Genomic DNA, 12,500 nt, shown 5'->3' with positions numbered 1-12,500 from the left:
ACCTACCATTTACTTTACCATCTACCTGGGAACCTAAAACCTCCCAGATAGATGGTAGAATCAGGAGACTAATCAGAATAGACAAAAACATACTTCACAACCATCAGACACACACAGATAGGGAGGATAACCTCACACAGGTAGAAAGACAGGCAATACAACAACTTAAAAATAACCCACACATAATCATCAAACCAGCAGATAAAGGTTCAAAAATAGTCATATTGGATAAACATCAATACATGTATGAAGCCAACAGACAGTTATCAAACACCAAACATTATAAACAAATAGAAAACAGTATACAACCACAAACACAGACACAGCTAAGGACAATAATAAAAAGACTCTAACGACCAACACTATATCACAGCAAAACAACGGGACTTTCTTTACGGTACAGACACACCCACGACCTAGACTATTTTACTTACTGCTAAAAGTACACAAGGAACCGGAGACATGGACAATTCCCTTTGAAGTTCCTCCTGGCAGACCGATTGTCTCAGACTGTAATAGTGAATCCTATAACATTTCACAATATATAGATCACCATATCAACCCTCTCTCCACAAGGCACCCCAGCTTTCTCAGGGACACCTATCACTTCATGGAGAGGATTGGACCCATAGTTGTTCCCTCCCACACACACATATTCACGATAGATATTGATAGCTTATACACCAACATAAATACAGCAACAGGAATACAAGCAATTAGGAATATTTTTAAGAGATACCCAGACAACACTAGACCGGACAAAGAAATATTACAACTACTAGAAATCAGCCTGACTAGCAATGATTTTTTATTCAATGATCATTATTATCTGCAGGTGGAGGGAACAGCTATGGGCAAAAAAAAATTTGCACCTGCTTACGCCAATATATACATGGCTGAATGGGAGAGAGAGGCACTGGCCAAGTGTCCATATCAACCCACTTTTTATTACCGCTTTTTAGACGACATAATAGGAGCCTGGCCCCACGACATCCAGTTATTCACAGATTTCATAAACATTCTTAACAGTCATCATCCATCCATTAAGGTTAAATACACAATTCACCCGCAAGAAGTCAACTTCTTAGACACAACAGTTTTTTTCAGTAATAACAATCAATCACAGAAAACACTACACACTAGAGTTTACTTCAAACCAACAGACACACATGCTTTACTTCATAAACACAGTTACCATCCTAAACATACATTTAAGGGAATAATAAAATCACAAATCATACGGTTCTACAGGATATCATCTTGCAAGCAAGACCTGGATCATGCAATAAATACACTATTTAATGTACTTAGAAGAAGAGGATATTCAAAACGATTTTTAAGAACCATTAAAAACAACACATTGGCTGCCCTCCCTCCCATTCATCCAACACTCACAGACCACAGCAAATCATCCACCTCTCTTAACCTTAACCTCAATCCTACTCCTAACCTTAACCCCTCCCCAAACCTCACGCCTAACCTTAACCTTTCCCTTAACCCCACGCCTAACCTTAACCTTTCCCTTAACCCCACGCCTAACCTTAACCTTCCCCAAACCTTAACCCCACACCTAATCTTAACCTCTTCCCCAAACCTCACGCCTAACCTTAACCTTTCCCTTAACCCAACGCCTAACCTTAACCTTTCCCTTAACCCCACGCCTAACCTTAACCTTTCCCCAAACCCCACGCCTAATCTTAACCTCTTCCCAAACCCTACGCCTAACCTTTAACCTTTCCCTTAACCCCACGCCTAACCTTAACCTTTCCCTTAACCCCATGCCCAACCTTAACCTTTCCCTAACCCCGATGCCTAACCTTAACCTTTCCCTTAACCCAACGTCTAACCTTAACCTTTCCCAAAACCCCACGCCTAACCCTAATGTGTACCAAAACCCTAACCAGGGTTCTCATCCTATCTCCCTCCTTTACCCTAATCCTGACTCCCCTATGGAAAGTGATCTGCACCAATCACTAAACCGAAACACTTCCTCTGTCTCTTCTCCCTTGTCATCAATACTCAATCAGCAGACAATTATCATCCCCCTAGTAACCACATTTTCACATAGAATTAGACCCCTACATCAATCAATCAAACAAAACTTCTCTACAACTCAGCACACTTACACACCACTCAAACCATATAGAATCATTTCAGCATTTAGAAAGAACAAAAACTTAAAGGACCTCCTCACCAAAGCAAGATTCAGTAGTAAGCCACCACAAGACCTCAAACCTCATAATTTCCATTTTCGACAGATAAAGTTCATTACAAATATACACAGCCACACATCAGCATCAGTACAAGAATCCTATTCATTGAACACACATAACACCATTTACATCATTACATGTACACTTTGCAATAAACAATACATTGGAGAAACCAAACACACCATAGAAACCAGACTCAAACAACACCTGTATAACATTAAAAGGGCACACCTACAAACGGAACTCATAACCCACTTCCAGGAGCACCCCATCACTCACCTTACCATATCAGGGTTACAGTCATATATAGGCTGGACCTGTGGGCAGCGAAAGAGGGTAGAACGGAAGTGGATCCAGCACCTACAGACAATAACGCCAAATGGCCTGAACGAGAGGTTTTAGAAAATGGGTTTTAACAGACAGGAAAATGGATGGAGAAGAACATGGTTTTATTCATATTTTATTTTTACTCTCTATATATTTATGGTTTGTTTGGTTTTAGTTTGGCACTTCCTCTTTTAGGTTTTTCCTTTCCTTTAACAAAACAATAAAACCATTTAAATGCACAATATGGCGTTTATGTTCATATTTAACAACACTATGGTTGAATGAATCTCTCACCACATTGACTTCTGCACTGCCACCCAGAAAAAGAGGCAACTTGGAGCCTACCTCAGTTTAATTTATGATCCTAGGAGGACATCTACAGGCCTTTTTAAGTACTACACCTAATTATATTAGATCAGCAGAAAGGGGAGGGATAAACAGGAGATAGGCCTGTGCACAGTAAAACGAACTAGTTGAAACGAAACACAATTATATTCAAAACCTAACCCTAACCCTAACCCCTAACCCTAACCCTAACCTGCACAAGGTGCGCAACTCAAGGGATTTTGCCTGATCCTACATCGAGTTTACAGACCCACCTAAACTCTACCATTCTAAAAACTATACCTGACCCTAACCCTAACCCTAAACTTAACCATCCTAAAACCCATACCTAACCTTAACCCTCACCCTAACCCTAACCTTAATCTAAATATTAAAATACTATATCTTACCCTAACCTTAACCCTAACCTTAACCATTCCACCAACTATACCTAACCCTAACCCCTACCCTACGGACAGACAACTTTTTAACCCAACCAATGGGTTAATCTACAAGTGGGCAACCATGGGGCCTACAACCTTGGCCAGCCGCGCCCGGACCCCTCCGGCCTACGCGCACATAAGTGGAGTGCACCCCTTCCCTTCCCCCCTCCGGTTTCCACGTGTCAGAGATGGAAGTGGATCAACCGACTCAAAGCTAGAAACCTAACCCTAACCCTAACCCTAACCCCTAACCCCTAACCCTAACCCTAACCCTGAAACAAAACACAATTATATTCAAAACCTAACCCTAACCCTAACCCTAACCCCCTAACCCTAACCCTAATCCTAACCCTAACCCCCTAACCCTAACCCTAACCCTAACCCTAACCCTAACCCTAACCCCTAACCCTAACCCTGTTTCATACTGGAGAGGGAATGCAAAACAACGATGCTGGACAGAGTGGAATCAGGTGTATCAAAAAGGCAGTTTATTGGTCAAAGTTATCTTGTTCTACATCGTGCACGGACCTAAGGAATGTGACTCTGTGAGGAGTCAGAATAATTAGGCTGCTCAGCCAGAGTTTACAACAGAATGTATACACAGAATAATGTAGGTGGAGTCTCGTCGTGTTGATCTTCTGACTGGTCCTGAAGAGTTGGAGGCGGGCCTTGCTCTAGCCAGAGCGGGCCCCATTGGTGCACAGCAAAGTCCTTTGCTCTTGGCACCTGACCAGTAGGGGGTAGAGTGTGAGTGTACAGTGCTTCATGAGATGTGTGTGTGTCAAGGAAAGCATGGATTTTAGGGACTGGTAATGTCTGCTTTAGGCTCAGGTGTTTCCTGTGTATGCAGGAGTGCATGTAGGGTTCAATGTCAGTGAGATAGCTTGGCACTTCTAAGCTTGTTAGTGTTGCAGGCTGCTCTTTGTAGTTTTACAGGGGAGTATATTTGCGTGATGGCAGCTGTGTGTCCTTCGGATAATCATGTTATTGCACGTAGGCTCTAATCTTGACTGAGGACACTGGGCCCAGAGTTATCTGAGGGCATCCGGTTTAACCAGAGTGTTGGTCTGCTAGTAGTGCTCGATATTAGAATTATTTATATAACAAATCCCCCTCTTCACGTCTTATTAGACGTGAATGATAGAAATAAAATATGAAGCAACCAAACAATTTGGTAGGAACCACATTCCCCCTCTTCACGTCTTTTAAGACGTGAAAACTATAGAAGAAACGAGAGGAGGAGATGACGAAAAACAAAAACCCCCTCTAGTATGCAGCGAAGCTAGGCAAATAAGCAAGAACAAAAGGGCAACACTAGGTGCTACACTTGGAATGGGCAAGAGGAGAAGTCAAGAGGAAGGGGTTCCTGAAAAGGTGCAAAGTCCTCATTAGGGTCCTCAACCCCCAAAAGCGGGTACATATGGGCCTGATCCTTGGCCATAGGGGTAATGGCAGTGGTAATCACTCTAGTGGCTAATGTGCGAGCGCAAGGAATACAGCAACAACCACACAGGGTTAGGATAGCCACAAAAACAGCCACGGACACTAGGATAGAGGAGATTAGTGTTTTATATTTACCAAAAGCATCCATCCAGGAGTCCCACATAGAGGTGTCAACCCCAGAGTGGTATTTCATTTTACCATTAAGGGTCCGAAGTCCCTCTAGGGCAAAATTTACCCTCCGTGGCTGTGTTATTGGGAATAAAAGTACAACATTGCTCACCGAACATGGCACATACACCACCACGTTCAGCCAACAGCATATCGACTGCGATTCTGTTTTGGAAGGCCATGAGGGATGTGGCAGCTAATTGGCCATGAACAGCCTCGAAACCTTGTTGAGTCCAGTTGCCTAGTTTCTGGACATTAAAATGAATGTAGTTTATTCTATCAACATTTTTGTTAACTGTACACCACCAGCAGATTGAAGATTCAAAACCTGCAGCAACTTGGTTGACTAATTTATTCTCATCTGGTACCCCCCTGGGTACTCCAATGGCGTCAATATATGTTGGATCCCCAGCTCTTGGGGTAACCGCACGCTTGGTCCTGCTAGGCCAATAGATAGGGCCCTGATCATTTATGCGAGTTATCAGGTCTTGGACACCTATGGGGTAGACAGAGATAGGCAACAGGAGGTTTATGAGGGCACAGGTACCAGTGGCATCGCAGGGAAGTTTGTCAAGCAAATGAGTTCCCCTACACCACCACCACACATCAGCTCTGGATACTGGTTTAAAAGTACCCGTAAGCATGTGAGTGTATGAGCACCAACTAGCGGGGAGCTGTCCCAACACAGGGCCTCCGCCTGTCATGTTGATACATGTGAAATTAGCTCTAGCTACTACAAAGGAGAATATTGGATTTGTCGCAATAGCGGAGACTACTGGGTAGACTGCGTCCCACTGTGAACAATTGGCAGGTGGGTTATCTTTATCCATAAGGGGCATTAGACAGTCATTAGTAATAATGGCTGGTACTATGCGGAGCAGAGGTCTGGCTCCCATGCAAACTATGCAGCTCTGCAGGGTCGTGTTGGCTGCTTGTTCGGTCAATAAAAGCCAATTGTTTGAAAACCCGGAGATTCCGGTGGCAGTGAGTATGGCGTCATCGGAGGTGGTAGGAGTGGTGACTATAGTTACTGGTCCCCATACCCCCTCTCCCTTGGGTTTTGAGATGTGTTTGGTTTTATCGTCTTTCACAGTAATAGCAATGGGCTGGGCCTGTCCTGTGCTACAGATTTTTAATTGCCAGTAAAGCTGAGCCTTGCTGGAACCGGCATGCGGGGCAAGTATAAAGTCCTGACAACCTGTCTCGGAACTGGCCCGAATAATTAGTTTGAGATTGGTCCAGGTCCTCGTCAGGGACAATCTCTTCCGCCAACTAAGAACTGTCTGTCCTGACGAGTAGCTTGACCAGTCTGGACCAGTCTCAGCCACCAGGCTTTTCCAAGACCATTCCTTAACCCCCCCTTTTGTCATATACCACTCATATATGCTGTAGGAAAGAGCATGCCCTCCCAACCCATTCCTAGCGTTTCCCAGTACCCCCCAGGGTAGTGTAATGGTGGTGGTTGTATTTGAGGGTATGCATAAGGTGGTGCTTCTAACCTTATCTGGTGTGCATGGTGGGTCTGTAGGTGTAGTACTGCGTTTGGGACGGGAGTGATTGGAGTGAGTGATGTTAGGCATGGTGTCAGGGATAGGGGTTGGGGTGAGAGGGGTTGATGCTTTAGTATGTGTTTGTTGTTCTATTAACCATGTGAGAGCGCCCAAGGACACCCCAAATATCAGTAGGAATATCACAAACAGTGGTTCAGATATTTCTAGCCTCACCCAGGGAGGGAGAAATGTCCCTCTAACTGGGCGAGGTTCCTTTATCAGGGTTAGAGGGGTTTGATGCCCTATTACCTGAGTCAGGAATATCTTCATTTTGGAATTAAATTTAGGCTGTTCAAATCAGCTCTGACCTCTGTCAGTGTTCTGGAAGGAGTTGGGGCTGGAGTGCAATGTGTAAGGTGGTGCCAAGGTGCGCCTGATTTACCTTTGACCTGGACTGAGTGTGAAGTAACCTCCTTCACTTCGTACGGTCCAGTCCACCTGGGTTCCAGTCACTTTCTCTTGTGGACTTTAACCCTCACCCAGTCACCAAACTTTACCTTCAGTAGTGACGTGTTCCCCGGCGGCTCCCTCTCCTGGACCTTGTGAACCTGGGTAGAGAGTGCTGCAGAGAGAACCGTCAGTTTTTTCACATAATCAGACATTACAATTTGTTGTTCATCAAGAGCGGGCATATGACCTCCCTCCCTTGGTGGACCAGGCATGACTCTTCCAGACACTTTTGCTATCTTAGCTTTCAGCTTTTGGTTTAACATTCCACCAGATTTTGGGACCGGGAGTGGTACACAGAACCAATTCTGTGTGTTATGCCAAATCTTTCTTCCACCTATCTCAGGTGTTTGTTATTGAAATGTGAGCCATTTGTCAAATTTGATTTTTCTTTGGATGCCATACCTGGGTATTAGTTTGGTTTGTTAGCCACTTAACGACTGACCTAGCATCCCTCTTTTGCTGTTGGTATTGCTTCTACCCATTTGGAGAACCTATCTACCATAACTAGGAGATAGCGTTTGCCTTTAGATACATTTTGGGGGCCCATGTCAGTGTAGTCTATACTAATGTCCTGAAAACATGCATTAGGTACTAAGTATGAGCCCATTGGTGTTTGATATGGTTTCTTTGGGTTGTGTCTGTCACAAACATTGCATTCCTCCTAAAATAAGTCATCGTCATAAAAAAATAAATTAAAAAAAAGTCATATTTTCATGTGAGGGTGCCACTAGATGTGCGAGACCTTTTGAAGGGTCTTTAGTTTGGCTTCGTGTGTGGGGCCATGTGCTTCTCGTAAAAGTTCTGGGTCCATCAGTGTGGACTGCTCCATGGGCATAGGCTGAGTCTGTATAGATATTCACAGTCTTTCCTCTTCCTCTGATGAGGGCCTGCGTCAATCCGATGATTTCAGCTAATTGGGCAGGTGCTGTTTGAGGGATGATGGCTGATTCAAGGGTAACGTGTGAGCCTTCTGGGAGTTGTTCCACCATCGCATAGGCTGCTATGTTTCCTCCTTCACCTTTGTAGCAGCAGCCATCAGTGTACAGCCATTGGTCGGGATTGGTCAGTGGTTCATTCTTCAGGTCTGGTCTCAGTTTGACCTTGTAGCCCTTGGTGGCTAGGAAGTCTGGCAGTGTTTTTGTTATTTGTAGGCAGAGGTCAGATGTAGGAGCGCCTAGTAGTAGATCGTCAAGTATATGGAAACAGATGACAGCATTTGGGGGAACTTGATAGCAGAATAGGTGCATCCTGTGTCTACCAGGAACTGATGGGGGACACCCTCAACTTCGCACATCATTGTTGGTTCAGTGTGCTGTTGAAAGTGTTGTCTCTCTTCTCCTGCCGTGGGTGGTGGGCATTTTTATGGCCAGGGCATGGTGTTCCCTGCCATACTTTGGAACTGTGGTTGGTTGTAATCTTGCTGTTGCTGCTGCATGTGATTAGGAGAGGGTCCTCCTCTTCCTCTGCCACTTCCTGGTGCTCCTCCTCCTCCTCTTTCCATTGCTGTTGCTGCGGGGAGAGTGGTTTCCTGCAATCTCTGGCAAAGTGACCGGGAATTCCGCAGTTATAACACTGGTAGTTTCCCCCTCTGTATGGTCCAGTGTAGGGGCCTCGTTGAGCCCGTTGCTGTTGCAGGATATACCACTGAGGGGGAGGGTATTGGGGTGGTGGGGCTGCCTGCTGTTGGATCATCTGAGAGACAGTCTGTGCTACGATCTGAGTGTTATCTGGCTGCTCCCCTTGGTCTTGAGTTTCTACTGCAATCATTTGTTTGGGCGTGGTGGCTGCAGACATTTTATCTAAGTCGTCTGATAATGTGTATAATGCGTTTATCTAAGTTTTAGTCAGTCCTTTGTGTGGTATTTATTTTTATCTTTGTATACCCAGCCCATACTGTGGTGTTAGCTCAGACTCCTCGCATGCGCCCCCACCCTCGCACACAAAAGATTTATCAGTGTGTGGTGACAGCTACGTGTGTGTTTAGTAATTTGAAATTGTTCAGCGATTTATTTAGGTATTTTCTAGAAACGATTGAGCAATCCCCTCTTGGGACAATATGTTAGCAAATTCAAGCGGTTCTATAACATTTGTCAGAATAATTCTATCTCTTTAGGAAATATCGAAAAATAGAAGAACTCAAAAGAAATGTTCTGCGAATTATTTAAATACTTTCTGTAAATAATTCAGTAACTTCCTTTATGAATTTATATCAGTAAATTCCAGCGATTCTATAGCAATTGTCAGAATAATTCTATCTCTTTAGGAAATATGAATAGAATAGAAAAACCCCAAAATCAGTGTGTAGCTTAGCATCTGTCAATCAAAGTCTGTACTAAGCTCGGCGGCTTATTTAAATACTTTCTAGAAATAATTCAGTAATTTCCTTTTGGAACAATATATCAGTAAATTCGAGCGGTTCTATAACAATTGTCAGAATAATTTTATCTCCTGGGGAATACCAACAGCGGAAAGAGAGAAAAAAGAAACCGTCAATATTTTAGCACGGCGGCTGGGTTAATTCACAGCTCGGCGACTGATCAGTATTTTGGCTCACCGACCGTCAATCTTACACCGTTTATGTATTCAGAGTATGGCAATCATTCCTCAACAAATGTTTTCTCTGAATTGGGCACAACAAAATCGCGGAACATCAAAACTGGTTATATTATGTTATAGTGTGATGTGCAATGGTCACATCATTCCCGATCTCTGTCTTGTGGAACGCTAAACTTACATATACTATGTCTATTCGACTACACCTCTAACATAACCAATTAAACAGTATACCACTTATTTTAATAGGATCTTTTACATGCATTAACTACACCTCTAACACAACCAATTAAACTGTATACCACTATTTAATAGGATCTTTTACATGCATTAACTACACCTCTAACACAACCCATTAAAATAAATCACGCAATTCATTCACTCAGTTTACATTAATCTTAGTATCCATTATACACTAAAACACAGCCTCGATTTAACCTCACCTCACACACAACCTATATATATTATAGGACAGTTTTCTATGCAGATTTCAGAACAAATCGGATTCCAGGGGGAAATCTAGTGTATTGGTCAAAAACAATTTACCCAGTTACATTGGTCAGTTTACATTACTTTCAGTATCCATTATACACTAAAACACAGCCTCGATTTAACCTCACCTCACACACAACCTATATATATTATAGGACAGTTTTCTATGCAGATTTCAGAACAAATCGGATTCCAGGGGGAAATCTAGTGTATTGGTCAAAAACAATTTACCCAGTTACATTGGTCAGTTTACATTAATTTCAGTATCCATTATACACTAAAACACAGCCTCGATTTAACCTCACCTCACACACAACCTATATATATTATAGGACAGTTTTCTATGCAGATTTCAGAACAAATCGGATTCCAGGGGAAATCTAGTGTATTGGTCAAAAACAATTCACACATTCCATTTGGTTTCCGTTTGGTGGAGCAAACAAAGAGACACGGAGGAAGGCAGGAGAGAGAAGCTTTGAGCAGCAGACCAAGACACGACTGTGGGTTTTGTTCCAAGCAGAATATCGTGCGGCTAGACCGACATTTCAAGTCTGTACATGCACTTAAGTGGTTCCTTTTGCCCAGTTGATGGCGTTCCGAATAGACGCTCCAGCTAGACAAGAGACCTCTCGAGCGGCGCCCCGGCACCTGTGGCTTCGGCCATGGGCAGTTCAGGGCCTCCCGCTGGGCGCTTGGTGGATAGCGCCAGGGCCTCCTCCCCTGACGGGATAGGACCGGTCCCTGGTTGTTCTTTGCTTAGTGCGCCCAGGTACAAACATCTAAGTTGTGAGTGGCTACCTGGTTGATCCTGTCAGTAGCATATGCTTGTCTCAAAGATTAAGTCATGCAAGTCTAAGTACACACAGCCGGTACAGTGAAACTGCGAATGGCTCATTAAATTAGTTATGGTTCCTTTGATCGCTCAAACGTTACTTGGATAACTGTGGCAATTCTAGAGCTAATACATGCAAACGAGCGCTGACCTCCGGGGATGCGTGCATTTATCAGACCCAAAACCCATGCGGGCCAATCTCGGTTGCCCCGGCCGCTTTGGTGACTCTAGATAAATTGGAGCCGATCGCGAGCCCTTTGTGGCAGTGACGTCTCATTCGAATGTCTGCCCTATCAACTTTCGATGGTACTTTCTGTGCCTACCATGGTGACCACGGTTAACGGGGAATCAGGGTTCGGAGAGGGAGCCTGAGAAATGGCGACCACATCCAGGGAAGGCAGCAGGCGCGCAAATTACCCACTCCCGACTCGGAGTGGTAGTGACGAAAAATAACAATACAGGACTCTTTCGAGGCCCTGTAATCGGAATGAGTACACTTTAAATCCTTTAATGAGGATCCATTGGAGGGCAAGTCTGATGCCAGCAGCTGCGGTAATTCCAGCTCCAATAGCGTATCTTAAAGTTGCTGCAGTTAAAAAGCTCATAGTTGGATCTCGGGATCGAGCTGGCGGTCCGCCGCGAGTTCGAGCTACCGCCTGTCCCAGCCCCTGCCTCTCGGCGCCCCCTCGATGCTCTTAACTGAGTGTCCCGCAGGGTCCGAAGCGTTTACTTTGAAAAAATTAGAGTGTTCAAAGCAGGCCCGGTCGCCTGAATACCGCAGCTAGGAATAATGGAATAGGACGGTTCTATTTTGTGGGTTTTTCTTCTGAACTGGGGCCATGATTAAGAGGGACGGCCGGGGGCCGCTAGAGGTGATGTGCCGCTAGAGGTGAAATTCTTGGACCAGCGCAAGACGGACGAAAGCGAAAGCATTTGCCAAGAATGTTTTCATTAATCAAGAATGAAAGTCGGAGGTTCGAATACAATCAGATACCGTCGTAGTTCCGACCATAAACGATGCCAACTAGCGATCCGGCGGCGTTATTCCCATGACCCGCCGGGCAGCGTCCGGGAAACCAAAGTCTTTGGGTTCTGGGGGGAGTATGGTTGCAAAGCTGAAACTTAAAGGAATTGACGGAAGGGCACCACCAGGACTCAACGCGTGAAACCTCACCCGGCCCGGACACGGAAAGGATTGACAGATTAATAGCTCTTTATCGATTCTGTGGGTGGTGGTGCATGGCCGTTCTTAGTTGGTGGAGCGATTTGTATGGTTAATTCCGATAACGAACGAGACTCCGGCATGCTAACTAGTTATGCGGCCCAGAGCGGTCGGTGTCCAACTTAGAGGGACAAGTGACGTTCAGCCACACGAGATTGAGCAATAACAGGTCTGTGATGCCCTTAGTTGTCCGGGGCTGCACACGCGCCACACTGAGTGGATCAGCGTGTGTCTACCCTTCACTGAGAGGTGTGGGAAACCCGATGAACCCCACTCGTGATAGGGATTGGGGATTGCAATTATTTCCCATGAACGAGGAATTCCCAGTAAGTGCGGGTCATAAGCTCGCGTTGATTAAGTCCCTGCCGTTTGTACACACCGCCCGTCGCTACTACCGATTGGCTGGTTTAGTGAGGTCCTCAGATCGGCCCCGCTGAGGTCGGTCACGGCCCTGGTCTAGAGGAAGTAAAAGTCGTAACAAGG

This window comes from Oncorhynchus tshawytscha, linkage group LG08 (genome assembly GCF_018296145.1).
Source record: "Oncorhynchus tshawytscha isolate Ot180627B linkage group LG08, Otsh_v2.0, whole genome shotgun sequence".
NCBI lineage: Eukaryota > Metazoa > Chordata > Actinopteri > Salmoniformes > Salmonidae > Oncorhynchus > Oncorhynchus tshawytscha.
This window is presented reverse-complemented; position numbering follows the sequence as displayed.